Source organism: Panthera uncia (assembly GCF_023721935.1).
Source record: "Panthera uncia isolate 11264 chromosome C1 unlocalized genomic scaffold, Puncia_PCG_1.0 HiC_scaffold_3, whole genome shotgun sequence".
In the NCBI taxonomy this organism is placed as follows: Eukaryota; Metazoa; Chordata; class Mammalia; order Carnivora; family Felidae; genus Panthera; species Panthera uncia.
Window position 1 is genome coordinate 72,784,916 of NW_026057584.1, and position 15,376 is coordinate 72,800,291.

A 15,376-nucleotide genomic window follows, 5' to 3' on the forward strand; every position below is an offset into this window, starting at 1 on the left:
GGATCTGCTATATCCCCATGCCCCCTCTCTGTTCCTGGTTCCGTTTGTTTTTTTCTTTTTTTGGCTTTTTTTGCTTTTTTTTTTTTTTTTTTTTTTTTTTTTTTTTCCCCCTGCTCCATGGTGTCCCCTGAGTTTATCAGTTGTCTAGGGCATGTGACCTAGATTTGTTCCACTGGGAAAGTGGTAATCTTGGGAACTGGCTGATATTTCCATTGCCTTTCTCCAGCATTACTAAGCAATCATACCTGTCTTTCTCATGTATTGAAGTGTCTGGAATAGATTATTCTTCAAGGATACTCGACATTGGTTGTAGTGAGACAAGAGGACATTTGTAGTGTGATTTTGTAGATGACTTGTGTTATTGTTTGGGATTGGTGTGCTTTCTGCTGTTCCTACCACAATGCTTTAGCACTTTCTATTATTCTAAGGAGTAGAAAACAGGAAAGGGAACTGAGAATATTTACTATGAGCATTCAGCTCCGTTCTTATAAACAGTCACGATGCAATTTTACTTTGGCAATTAACATAGATTTTGGAGTCTGAAAAACTTGATTCTTGGTTTTGCCACTTATTAAAAATTATGATCTTGGGCAGTTTTACTTAACCTCTCTAACATTGTTTTCTTATCTTTCAAGGGGGAATAATAACACCTTCCTCAGTTTTTGTGCTGTTAGGGTTAAATCAGATAATGCAAGTGTGCAGTTAGCATGGTTCTAGAACTAAGGGCTCACTAAACTTTCAAAGGTGGAAGGTATTTACCCTGTGTCATGGGAAAGGAACCTGAAACCCATAGAAGTTAAATGATTTGGGGAAGATCACATTAAGTAGGTTGGAAAACTGGGTTTGGCTCTTCCCTAAGTCCATGTTCTTACAACCATATGGTGCTTCTTAAAGTAATTTCAGTTAACGGTAGTTTTACAGCAAGATCCACCATGGTTTATTTGGGTTATGGGGCTGGGTAGATAAACAGGGAAGGTATGGGTTGATGTCTTCTTTTTTTTTTTTAATTTTTTTAAATTTTTATTTATTTTTGAGACAGGGAGAGACAGAGCATGAACGGGGGAGGGGCAGAGAGAGAGGGAGACACAGAATCTGAAACAGGCTCCAGGCTCTGAGCTGTCAGCCCAGAGCCCGATGCGGGGCTCAAACTCACGGACCGCGAGATCATGACCTGAGCCGAAGTCGGACGCTTAACCGCCTGAGCCACCCAGGCGCACCTTTTTTAATTGAAGTATAATTGGCATAAAACAGTATCTTAGTTTCAGGTAGATAACACAATGATTCGAAATTTATGTATATTGCAAAGTGATCACTACAATGAGTTTCCTTAACATCCATCACCATACTAGGGATGATGTCTTGAAAGGGCAAGACTTTTCGGTATTTGGAAGCTGCAATTTCTGAAGGCCAAGGATACAGTTATAATTAAATAGTTGAGGAAACTTGTCCTGAATTTTTTTTTCTTCCTGTTGCTTAGCTGCTATGTTGACTGCCAAGAACTTGTTTGATTTTAAGTATCTTTTATGCTTGCCTGTTACTCGGGTCCCATCATATTACAATAACTTTTAAGAAACTATGCATGCTCTCTTAAATTGGATTAAAGAAAAAATATACTGCTATGTTAAACCCGCATTTGGAGTAAGAACTTTTTTTTTTATTTCTCTTTCTCCCCTTTCCTCACTCTCACCCTTCACCACTTCACAGGAATGTGCCTCTAGCTTCTATAAAGGGTCAGATTTTCATATGGCACGATTAGCCACCAATAATTAAACCTCAATAGCCAAACAAATGAGTTGGCTAAGATTTTAGGAAAAAACTCAGCTCAATGGAAGTTTCGGGACAAGATGCTGAAGTTTGCTACATAGATATTTTTATAGCACTTCCCCCTCTCCCCCTCTCTTCTCTCTCTTTCTTTTGGTTTGTTTTTATTTTTTTAATCACTGTTGGGGTTTTGTGCATAACTGCTTTCCACTACCTTTCAGGCTCTGCCAAGCTTGCTTATTGGCATGAAGTATATTTGTGGGGAGATGGGTCCTGAGTAGAACGTTTGAAGACCTAAGTTTCTGGCATTTGCTCTCCACTTAGCTCCCTTTTCACCAACCTGTTCTTCCTTGTGGTACACCACCGTTTTGACTTCAATCCATGGTTGAGAGCCTGATGAATTCTAAAGCAAATCTTCAATTACGTTTAATTTGAAGAGTTTTATCTGATAACTCCTGAGCACCAACTATGTGTTAGGTATTGGGAAGGAATGATATAGCAGAAGGATAATATGTGAATCTCTTCTAGTTTTAAATTGGCTGTGAGACAAACCTTGTTCAAGGCAGGGGATCAAGTGCCAGGTTGAGTCATATAGAGTAAAAATACTGGAGGAATCGGAATGGAAAGATCTGGACAAAAGAAGAATCCTTAGAGAAGGCTGAACAGAGACAGGAGAAGCTGAGCCTGCTCTTGAAGGAATTCCTTACGGTGAAGGTAATAGGTAAGACTGGGGAGTTGGAAGGGAAATAGAAGCACCTTTGTAATTAAACAGTTGATCTCTGACCGTTCTTCGGATGATTCTTGTTTTGAAAGAATCAGGAAAATATGCACCCGTGTTTCCTTATTTTCCTATTGTCTAAAGCCCCTTCCCAAACAGTACCTATGACTTAAAGACATGGTTAGTGCCAGGCGGGGTAGCTTAACAGCGGCCCCCTTCTAAAACACAGTTTTTTGCCCAAGGGGAAGGCAACGTCAATGTGAGACCCTGACCACCAAATTTCCCTGGCTCCAGCGGCTTGGAAAACACCGGGATTTTAGCAATTGGTTCTGAAACCGAAGGTTGTGGATGCTGCTTCACGAATGAGTCTGTTTTAACAGATGTCCACTCTAGAAATGGGTTTTTACCCTCTGACTTCACTAAATGATTGCTGAAAATGCAAAATTTCTGGTTGACTTTCCTATGGGGGAGATATTGTTGTCTTATTTTTTGTGTGCCTTTTACATAGCTAGGCTGTCTTTTCAAATTGGTTGTGAGCCTTCATTTAAACTGAAGCAAGGAAAGAGTTGGTATTAGTTGTAAAGCATTCCCCTTGAATTTCAAGGTTCATGTGGTTTTCCTTCCCAATAATTATTTAGGAATGCTGTATTTTGGGTTTGTTTTCTGCTTAGATTTATTTACATGAACGTTTTCTTGGCAAAATGTTCCCTGAGGTTAAAAACAAAAAAAAGGTGCTGTTTTTTTGAAAGGAGTAAGTTCTTCAGTGTTTTGTGTGACTTATTTGGATGGAAAAATTTGGTTCTAATAAAAATTTCCTCTTCCTTTGGCAAATGTTGATGTTTTTAAAGTCTTCCCAAAGGAAAGGGGAACTTGGGTGGCTTTGTGTTTTTTTGTTAGTTATCTAGACCCCTTCCCTTCCGCTTGTTGTTCTTTCCCCACTATTGTTTTATGAGCCTTTGAACTAGTTCTGTCTATGACTGAGAATGGGTTGGAAGTGGACCTAAACCAGATTGCTTCTGGGTGGGATACACAAGAAACTGGTTACTCTGGCGCAATGGGCTATCTAGGAGCAGCTGGGGGTCTGAAGAGAGACTTTCATTCTATACCTGTGTACCGTTTGAGTGGTTTTGTTTTTAACCAAGTACATATAATAATTAATATGTACAAAGCCTTTTTTTTTTTTTTTTTTGCTGTTTTTGTAATGGGCTGGAGTCCATGGTATATGGGCTTTGAAAGAACTTGATTTTGAAATTTACCAACATCCTGCGTGTCATTGTTTTTCAGCTCCTTCCATATTTGCCTCAGTTGTAAATTGGCCTTAGTTTTGGGGTCCCAACTGAAAGGCTTGTCAGGTGTGCACTTTGAGCCAGCACACTCACAACTGCAGAATTTTCTTCTCTTAGCTGGTGTTCTTTCTTTTTCCCCAACTGCAGCCCGGAGCCACTTGTGAGTGTCACATTGCCGGAGCAGAACTACTGAGAAGCTTTTTCCTCCAGGAGACTCCAGGAGCACCTCTCCCACTCCGCTGGTCTCCGGTGAATGGGGGACGAGAGAGTGGAGCTCTGAACCAGAGTGCCCTGCCCGAGGGACCGTGGCGCGACATGACGGGGCACCAGCCCTAAGGTAGCTGAGTCAGCTTACCCAGGAGCTCTCCGGAGCAGCGTTGCCAGAGAGAGCCAGCTCTAGAGCCATTTCAACAGATCACCTCGTTTAATGCTCTTTGGCAGAGATCAAATCTACACGGTAAATTCTTAGCCACAGTGATTATTTCGTTGGTTTATATGAATCCAGTATAAAAAGGTTAGGACTCTAGCCTCATAGTGCTTAATTCTTGCGTTGCCTTGAAGGTGGGCTTCTCTCTCTCTGTCTCTGTGGCGGAGCTGCTCGGTTATTCTTTAACTTTGGCCAGTTTATTCCAATATTATCAATATTTCCCTACATACGAAATACTTCTCCCGTTCTTTCCCCCTTACGGGGCCACTTTTCTTTTTTTTCTCTTTCAGACGGACTATGTTTCATGGCAGTTTTAGAATGACAGCAAGATTGAGCAGAAAGTACAGAAATTCTCCTGTTCCCCCTGGCCCCATACACAACCTCTCCCACTGCAGCAGGACCCCCTTTTTTCGCCCCTTTGCTTTCCATGGTTTGTTGCCCACAGTCAGCCGTGGTCAGCAGATGAAGCAGATGATCCTCCTTCTGATACATGGTCAGCAGGTCAATAGTAGTCTAATGCTAGGTCACAATGCCTACGTCATTCGCCTCACTTCATCCTATCATGTAGGCATTTTATGTCACATCACCACACGAAGGGTGAGGTATTGTGCATAGAAAATATTTTGAGAGAGAGAGAGAGAGAGAGAGAGAGAGAGAAAACGTTTACATAACTTTTATTATAGTCCTGTATGTTGTCATTGTTTTATTTCACTCTTAGTTGTTGTTGATCTCCTGTGCCTAACTTACACATTAAATGTTATCTTAGATATGTATGTGTAAGAAAAAAACATGGCATATATAGGTTTTGGTACTATCCATGGTTTCAGGCATCCATTGGAGGTCTTGGAACGTATCCCTCATGGATAAGGAGGGACTACTGTATCAGTGTAGTGGTACATTAATTACAGTTGTTGAGCCTGTGTTGACACATCATTATCACCCAATGCCCATGGTTTTACATTAGGGTTCACTCTTGGTGTTGTTTGTTCTATAGGTTGGGGACAAATGTATAATGACCCTATCCACCATTTCCAGTATCAAACAGAAAAATTTCACTGCCCTGAAAATCCTCTGTGCTCCATCTATTAATAATTCTTCTCGGGCCGCCTGGGTGGCTCAGTTGGTTAAGCGGCCGACTTCGGCCCAGGTCATGATCTCGCGGTCTGTGAGGTCGAGCCCCACGTCGGGCTCTGTGCTGACAGCTCAGAGCCTGGAGCCTGTTTCAGATTCTGTGTCTCCCTCTCTCTGACCCTCCCCCATTCATGCTTTGCCTCTCTCTGTCTCAAAAATAAATAAACGTTAAAAAAAAAAAATTAAAAAAAAAATAATTAGTCTCTCCCCCAGTCACCCTCTGGAAACTACTGATCTTTTTATTGTCTCCATACTTTTACCTTTTCCAGAACTACATTTTCATAATATGCTTCCTATGGAGTATTTTGAAATCTATATAAAGCAGTCTTGCTATCATTGTGTTAAGCTATAGGGGTAATACAAATATTTTTATTTTATTTTATTTTAAAGATTTTATTTTGAGTAACCTCTACATCCAGTGTGGAACTTGAACTCGCAACCCTGTGATCCAGAGTCGCATGCTTGGGGTGCCTCAGTGGCTCAGTTTGTTAAGCACCCGATTCTTGATTTCAGTTTAGTTCGTGATGTTGCAGTTTGTGAGGTTACGCCCTGCTTGGGATTCTCTCTCTTCCTCTCTCTCTGCCCCTCCCCTGCTCATTCTCTCTCTCTCTCTCTCTCTCTCTCTCAAAATAAATAAACATTAAAAAAAAAGAGAAAGAGGGGTGCCTGGGTACCTGGGTGGCTCAGTCGGTTGAGCGTCCAACTTCAGCTCAGGTCATGATCTCGCAGTTCTTGAGTTCGAGCCCCACGTCAGGCTCTGTGCTGACAGCTCAGAGCCTGGACCCTGCTTCAGATTCTGGGTCTCCCTCTCTCTCTGCCCCTCCCCGCTCATACTCTGTCTTTCTCTGTCCCTCAAAAATGAATAAATGTTAAAAAAAAAAAGAGTTGCATGCTCTACTGACAAAGCCAGCTGTGCACCCCACAAATACCTACTTTAGAATAGAGTCTATAAGATGTTTCTGTGAGGGGAGGCCTGAAGTGCTAAATATTGGTGGGTGTGTCTCTTGAGCTGAATGTTCAGGTTGCTCAGATATGGTTGGAAACTTGCATATAGACACAGAAACACGTAACTCAGGATTCAGGCTTGTAGGGGTCAGTCTATGCAGCCTCCTTGGTTCAACACTTTTGGAAAGTCTCCAGTACCTGTCCGACGTTTTGTTTTGTTTTGTTTTGTTTTGTTTTGTTTTGTTTTGTTTTGTTTTGTTTTTAAAGGAAAGCCTAATTTACTATTTTTAAAAACTTTATCCTTTATATAAATAGTTTATTTTTGATTATTTAATTGCAAGTATTACAAAACAGTATAAAATACAGACATAGGTACAGGTAAAATTTCCTCTCTGTCTTTGCTCTTTTGCCCATAGCTGATAATTTGAAACACATACTTACTCATACACAGATCTTATCGTATTACAAACAGTATGCATATTCATTATGTTGAAAGCTTGATGAACATGACTATACATTTTGTTTTACAAGTTGCTTTTTCCTTCCACTTGATAAGTTGTGGACATTTTCCCTTTCAAGAAGAATTTTTCCTTTTAAGCAGAATGTCAGTCTAAATAATGACTGCTTAGTGTTCCTTAGAAGGCTGTAACGTAATAACCGGTCCTCAAGTGAGGGGTTAGCCTATAATTTAAAGGGGGGATGCGGGGGGAGACCTTTCGCATTAGGCAGAAAACAAAAGCCACGGCTGTTGACATTGGACTTTTAGTCTTAACGATGTGAGTTTTTATTTTCCAAGGCAGATGATGCACAGCTTTGGATTGTTGCCCAGGTGACAGTTATGGCAATGTTTCATCTTCTGTGTGACTGCAAGGAACTTCTTAGGCACCAGGCTGTGTCAATATATTAGTGGAATTGTTGGTTCTGGCTACGATTCTTGGAGCATTTTGAAATATTTTCATGCCCATTTAAGGTGGGCATGAGGTTGAATTAGTTTTAAGAGGAAGTAATGAATAACAGGGACGGAACTAAGAGACTGACTTTATTTTGCATATGTATTTGTTTGAACGAGTAGGAGATGATGGTGTTTGTTAATTGCTAACCCTGTGATTCTTAATTATGAAACAGGGTTAAGACTGTTCAGCTCACTGGTTTTCCAAGTGTGTTTGACAGTAAGAATCGCCAGAGAAGTGGTCAGATTTCTAGGGGTTAGAGATAAATATTTGTAATGTTTTTACTTGGTAAAATATTTATATTCAGAAGGTGATACAATCAATGTTTATAAGATTAAAAAGGTACAAAAGTGAGAAAAAATAAGCCTCACTCCTTCCCATCTCCCAAGTGCCCAATTATTCTTCCTAGAGGCAATTCCTACCAAAAATTCCTACCAATTTTTTGTGTTTTCTTTCAGAGATTTCAGGGCGTATATAATATACAACACATAACCTACAGATTATTGCAATTTCTTTTGTGTGTGTGTGTGTGTGTGTGTGTGTGTGTGGTTTTTTTTAACCCAGATGGTAACAATATATACTATTTTGTACCTTTTTTCACTGAGATAAAATTTCTTGGAAGATCTTCCATATTAATACTGCATTCTTTTCTTTTTAATTTTTTAAATGTTCATTTTTGAGCGAGAGTGAGCATGAGTGAGTGGGGGAGAGGCAGGAAGAGAGGGGGGACAGAGGATCCAAGGTGGGCTCCCCACTGACAGCACAGAGCCCGACACGGGGCTCAAACTCACAAAGTGCGAGATCATGACCTGAGCAGAAGTCAGACGCCCAACTGACTGAGCCACCCAGGTACCCCAATACTGCATTCTTTTTTAATGGATGCCTAGTATTCCACTGTGGACCAGTGCTGTAATTTATTTAACCACTGCTATGTTGATGGCCATCTAGATCCCTTCTAGTTTTTTATTGTGAACACGGCTGTAGGGAATAACCTTGGACATATAATATTTCAAACAGGGTCACGAACATATCTGTAGGATCCATTTCTTGCAGTAGAACTGCTATGTAAAAGGGTACACACGTTTTAAATTTTGTATAAATTTATTGCCAAGTTGCTCTGCTCATTGAGCTTGTGGAGTTTTTGATTTCAACAGCAGTGGATGAGAACACTGCTTCCGCATACCCTTGCTGATCACAGTATGATTGTCAAAGGTGTTTTTCTTTGCCAAATAGATAGGTGAGAAATGACAGTTTAATGTAGCTTTAGTTTGCATTTTTATTTCTGTTGACATCGAGCATCTTTTCATAATTTTAAACACTTTCCAATTGTGTTCCTTGTACGTTGGTGTCCTTTGTCTATTTTCCTATTGGGTTATTGATTTTTTTTTATTATCAGTTCATAGGTGTTCCTATGCATTAACAAAATTAAGTGTGACAAGTGATATTTATGTTTTGTCATTTGCACAGAAATAATTATTGTGCTGTGCATATTATTTAAAATCGTGTATATTTAAATATACCAATTTATTCACTCAGCAAATACTTATCGAATGCCTCTTATGTATTAGGCACTTGTTCTGGGCAGCTGTGTATATATAATAGTGAAGAAAACAGATCCCAATTCTTGCTACATGGAGCTTACATTGTAGTGGAAGAGACAGTCAATAAAAGATGTTCAAAAACATTTGTAGCGCTACATAGATAATCAAACTTTCTGTGACTTCAGGAATTTGTATCACAGGAAAAAGACCTTTTCCATTTCTAAACTAAAAATCTATCTCATGGTGCCTTGTATGTCATGTGGCTCGGTGTTTTTTAGGTTTAAATCTTTGATTCATCTGGAATGTTAGGTATGAATCCAACTTAATTTTTCTCTATTAATTAGGATAAGGCTGAGTTGCTGTAACCAGGGGATATGCTATGGTTCAAGGAACATGGAAGTTGATTTTTGTCCTCACCTAAAGGTACCGGTGTGAACAAACCAGGTCAGCAGACCAGCCCCTATCCACTGGTCATTGAGACTTATGTTCCTTCTGTCCAGTATTTATCTGCATGGTCATAGATGGGTTGCTCCTGTATCTGGGCTCCCTCCATGCAAAGGACAATGGAGAAAGTCCAGGGCAAGTGATCAGAAGTTGCACATACACCACTTATACTTCCATTGGTGAGAACGTGGTCTTGGGGTGCATCAAGCTGCAAGGGAGAGTGGGGAATGCAGTCTCTGTGGGTCAGCATGTGCCCAAGAAGCAGCCAAGAAGGAATTTTAGTGAGAAATTAGTGGTCTCTGTCACACTGGCTACTTGTTCCAATTTTACTGAAAGTCCCAATTTTTCTTCTTTGATTTCTTTTGTATTCTATATTCTCCTGTACATCTTGGTCCATTTTTGGGGTATCCATTTAGTTTTACTGATCTATCTGCCCATGCATGTACCAGGATCACAGCTTTTTAACTCTCAGAGCTTATGGGTGTTACTCCTTGTGATGGGGGCAGTTCCATTTTGCAGAATTTTCATATTTTCTTTAAGTTCCATTTGGTGGAATTTTAAAGTGCCATTTCACAGAATATTCATTCATGTCTGTTTTCATGTGTGAGGTTTTAAAAAGTATATGGGCACTTGGGGTGCCTGCGTGGCTCAGTTGGTTAAGCATCTGACTCTTAATTGTGGCTCAGGTCATGATCTCACTGTTGTGAGATCAAGCCCCACATCTGGCTCCGTGCTGAGTGTGGAGCCTGCTTGCGATTCTCTCTCTCCCTCTCTCTCTGCCCCTGTTCTGCTTACTCTTTCTCTCTCTCAAAATTAAAAAAAAAAAAATTAAAAATACATGAACTTTAAAATAATCATATCTAGTCACCACTCTCTCCCCTGTAAGAAGAACACCTGCTGATATCATTGTCGGGATTGTTATATGTATATATACGAGGGCTCACATCTTTATGATTTTAATTTTTGTTGCTTGATGATAGCTTTACACTGTGCTTGGGAAACATTGATCTGGACTCTACAATCTCCTTATATCCTTGGCCCATGAAACTTCTATAATTGAAGGAGGAGAGAGGAAGGACCAACCTATCATACGATGTATTAATTTTATTTAATACTTGATTTCTGATTATGACTAGCTAACTCATGCCTATTTCTCTATTAACAGTTAATAAACTTGGAACTTGCAAAAACAGTTTTCATGTTGAAGATAAAAAATAGTTGATATTTCAAAAGTTTATTTACAAAACCTTATTTATGTCACAGAACTGGGGAGATTTTTGTGTATATATACGATACACAGTGCTGTTACTTCCTGAGAGAGAGAGAGAGAGAGAGAGAGAGAGCGAGAGCGAGCATGCGTGTGTGTCTGTGTGTGTGTTTTATCATGAATGTGCCCTTTTTTCTGTTTTTGTTTTTGTTTTTTAACAGCACACATTCTGCTTTGGTCTTCTTTTTATCTTTTTATTATAAGATCAAACACAGCTATCCACATAAAGCATACGTAGTTTAGGGAATTATTATAAAGGGAATATTTTTTGTGACCACCACACAGATCAAGAGAGAGAGTATTAGCAGTTTCCCTTGAGCCCCTGGTGTGTCCCAGGCCAGACATAGCCCCTCTCTCCCTCCAGAAGTCACTGCTTTCTTCACTTCTGTAATAATTGCTCTGTTGCCTTTCTTTATGGTTTTATTACCCATGTGTGCATACCTAGCCTCTGTACTCTAGTCTTGAGCATCCTTTTATGTCTTTTAAGTCTCTCAAACCTCAGGTTCCCCCAGCAACCCTTTCCTTTCCTTCTTTCCTTATAGTTTATCTGTTGAAGAACTCATCCATTTGATCTCTAATTTCCTACTGGCTGGATTTGGTGATGGTAACCATGGTTCAATTCAACTTGTTCTTTTTCTTTTAGTGAGAAGTGGTGTTTTAACTCCACTGTCTGGGCACTAGGAATACATACTGCCTAGGTCATTGTTTCTAGGCCTTTTAGTAGACAAAGGATAACTATATATAGAATACTTCGTAAGTTCATACTGATGCTTCCAATTCAAATTGAGTTTATATGGTTCTTACTTAACCTTTTCTCTATTACATGTATATTTCCTTTATTTCACACACAGATTTCTGGTTCTCCGAAACAGCGGGAGATGCTAGAATTTGAATATACCATAGTAACTCATTTGCTTTCTGCCACATTATACACAGAGTATTCTCAGTACTGCCACAATCCTAACACTGAACCTCTCGTTATAATAACGGAAAGCAGTGAAAACAACTTATTGGTATGCTATTCCCATTTTCCCTGTAATTTTTTTTTTGGTGGGGGGGAATGCAGGGGATGTTTATAGTTGAAAATCAGGCAAATTGAAACACTGATTAGCTTTTAGATGATATTTGGAAGAGGGATACTTTTAATTTTGTTAGGTGAGATGTTGATTTTATAGTTGTATTTAGAAGAAGTCCTTATTTGTGAGAGAATTTGTGGGTGAAATGATGTGACATCTGGGATGCTCATTAAAATACCACAGGAAGAAAATGGGCAGAACAGAGGAAATAAGATCACTTATTTTTGAAACTAGATGGTAGGATGGTGCTTATGATTAAACCTGGGGGGTCAAAAATCGGGTTTTTTAAATACCTTTTAGTTTTTATGTAATTTGAAATATCTAATACAATTTTTTAAATTAATTTTGTAAACAATGGAAAGACAAGGACATATGGTGGGAGAAGAAGGTGGTAAGGATAGGAGTATACGAGTAACGAATGGGCGATCCCATTCTCTACCTGGTGGTTCAGTCTCAGCTTGGTGGCCTTGATGCTAAGGAATTGGGTACCATCTTGAGTGAGAAGAGGGAGCAGAGATGTGAGGCCCTGTGGGAAACTAAGATTTCAGGGATGGGTGGCAGAAGAGGAAAACCCCATCCAAGGAAACTGAAAAGGTCCAAACCATAAAAGTAAAGATCTAGGGAGAGTGGAGCCTTTGAATCCCAGCCAGGGAGGAACCCAGGGACAGAAGGGGGTCATCAGCAACACCATGTTGCAGAATGGGCAAGTGAGCCCCCCCCCTCTATTCTCAGTACCACCTGAATTGCTGAGGGCTTGGGGGGTTCCTGGGCCTCATGTCTGGTCAATCGAATCCAAATCTCAGATCCCTTACAGATATGAAGGATAAGGTAAGGTCTACAAAGAGACCCTTAACAAGAGGCACTTCAGTGATGGATTGGATAGAGGAGTGGGAGCACATGGAAGGAGCAGATTGCTCTTGCTAGAAAGTTTTCTATGAAGGATGAAGAGGGTCAGTGTGGGAGGACTAGGGCCTGAGGTAGGAGGTGGTTGTCCAAATAGCTGTCACTTACAATAATAGAAGAGGTTTGTCTGTTAAAATGGAGAACGTGAATGGTTCCCCAGGCAAGATGGCCGAATGGTCAGGCTCAACATGAGCATCTGCCACCCCTCAACCGGAGAGATTATTTTTTGGCAAGAACTTGATTTTTGATGGTTCAGGGAAAGCTTGGAAATCATCATCATGGAATAGATGTTCCTTTGATTTGTTATTATTTTGAATTACGTATTAAAAGAGGAGAGGCGCCCAGGTCTTCAGTACCTTTGCTTCTCAAGTTCCATCAGGCCCTAGGGCCCATCCCTGAGGAAGAAGGAAGGAATGGGGTCTGCAGGACTGACCAGGCACTTGTTTTTGTCATTCAGGGCTCTCTTCGCTCCTCTTCTAAGTCTCTGATTTCTTTTTCTTGGTTTCCTTTCCTTCGTGCTCAGGTGGGCACTGTCATGTGCGTGGAACCTCTAAAATGTGTTGCCTGGTGTGGGGTGATAGTTTTCAGTTATTTGCTTTGGGACTGTTGGAGGGATTTCCACATTTCACGATTTCATAATCACAGTCTTAGAAGGTTGTGGGGAGAGGACTGAGAATCCCGTTCCTCCTGTTTTCCTCGGCCGGGGGCTTCGGGTCTTTGTTTTGTTTTGAATAACAGATTGGATTCCTCATTTCTACCCTGTAGGCTTTCTACCTCACAGTACTTGGGAGCATCAGCTATTTCCTAGATTTCATTTCTTTCTCCCCACGTAGTAGAACTCATTTATTTTTACGTTTAACTTGCCATTAATTTCTTTTTTAGGTCACGGCGTGTTTGGGGTTGGGCGGGTGGTTTTTCAGTTCCTTCGGTTTTCTGGTCTCTCTCTGCCTGGGATGCAGAACCTCTCCCAGCCGTGACTCCCCTTCTCCTTGTTGTCTGTTGTGGTTACTTCAGTGCTAACCCGTTCGACTTATGCACTGTCCCTGTGTACACAGTTCCATTTTCTTTCTCATGATCGTATTTATACTTTTGATGGATATATTTAAATGAACAGCTGTGCATTTGTTGAGTCATACCACAATTATCTGATTCTGCTTTAGCTGCTCAACTGGCAAAAGCATATTTCAAGCTAAGTTGTGAGAGAATTCCATTAATCACATTCTAGTCCGGGGAGGGGAGAGGAAGAAGACCACTAAGAGAAGTCTTTGTAGAGATTGTTAATTAGTTACTCCATTATTTTAGAGTAGATTGATTTAGTTGCTCTTTGAGGGGTCACCTGAAGAAACTTGACAAAGATGTAAATAACTATAAAGGTTTAATGATATCAGTCTTGTAAGCAAAATTCCGCGGAATCATTGCTGTGTAGATAAAGATAGTAGCTGGTGCTGGTCTGTTTAAACAGATAAGCGGTCCTTTAAAAGTGCTCCTTTCTGTAAAGACCAGTATTTTTGATTGAACATTTCATGAATTCATTGGCAGAGTATTTTGTTGTAAGCCTCCTGGACAGATAACCTATGATACCGAAGATGTTACAACTTTTCTTTTTGTTCAAATATATTAATTGCTAATTGTAACTCAGATTGAGTCTTTGGCTTCCACCAGTAGTATCTGTTTTTCTCTTGACACTTCCTTGGGGTTCTTTCTGGAGGTTATTAATAGGCATGGAAGCATGGCTTTCCAAATAGCATCAATAACTGTTAGAAGACTGGGGGTGGGAGGAGGAGATAATATGTCAATTTCTGACTGGTAGAAGATGTATTTTCAAGCTACAGAAGCTGTCTCAGAGGTCACTGGGGATGGCTCTGGGCAGATCGGCTGGTATCTGCAACTAGAGCTCCATGCGGTCCTTTCCAAATGGGATATTGTCCACCAGGGAGTTGTCTGGTATACCCGGAGTCTGCCAGCCGACTTTTTGTTTGGCTGCTTCTCTTGGATGACACCTTGGAAAACTGAAATCCAAGTTACAAAGGAGATCTTTTCATTTATCTCAAATACCTGGTTGCTACTATATTAAATTGAGAATGAGGAGTATTACCCTCCCCCAGTCATTTCCTTGCCAGGCTGTATACAATTCCTTAAACCTCCCCTCCCTCTCCCCACCTGAACCAAAGCATAGCATAGACTAAGAAGTTAAAGTTACTGTGTCTTAATTGATATTGAGTGCCCAGTATGTGCCAGGCATGGCGATGTAGCCATGAGTTAGGTAGAATTTTTACTCTTGTGTTAAATATTAAAAAAAAAAAAAAAAAATATATATATATATATATGTAATGTTTATTTTTTACTCTTGTGTTAAATACATATATATATATGTAATATATAATATATACATATATGTAATATTTATTTATTTTTGACAGACAGAGCACAAGCAGGGAGGGGAGGGGTAGAGAGAGAGGGAGACAAAATCTGAAGCAGGCTTCAGGCTCTGAGCTGTCAGCACAGAGCCCAGTGTGGGGCTCGAACTCATGAGCCATGAGATTATGACCTGAGCCGAAGTCGGACGCTCAACCCACTAAGCTACCCAGGTGCCCCACTACTTATATTTTGATAAGTGGGGGAAGGAGGGATGGGAGAGGGGGGAACATAATAATGTGAACTAATAAATCAGCAAAACAGATTTCACAGTGCTAAGTGCTAGGAGAAAATTTGGCAGGGTAATATAATGTAAGGGCGAGGGCGGGAAGGTTTGAGGTGGGAATAGGCTTGAGTGTGTAGGTAGTATGGATGGGAAGGAAGGTTCTGGTCAGGCTGGCGTATAAAGGGTGGGTTTATTTGAGGTTTTATTGTTGCTTTTTTGTTTTTGTTTTTTTACCTCCACAGAAATATGCTCTAGTGTCTCCAATGTAAAAAAAAAAAAAAAAAAA

At 40.3% G+C, this 15,376-nt stretch overlaps 1 protein-coding gene across 2 annotated transcripts in view; it reads left to right on the forward strand.

Annotated features, from left to right (window-relative positions):
• Positions 1–15,376, forward strand: part of ACVR1 (activin A receptor type 1) — a 141,190-nt gene that overhangs the window by 49,263 nt on the left and 76,551 nt on the right. Inside the window, exon 2 of one of the 2 annotated variants that reach the window (XM_049615612.1) lies at positions 3,913–4,222. The gene's annotated coding sequence lies outside the window, so the exon portion shown is untranslated. The remainder of the gene's footprint in view (positions 1–3,912; positions 4,223–15,376) is intronic. The other variant, XM_049615613.1, reaches the window with a different exon arrangement.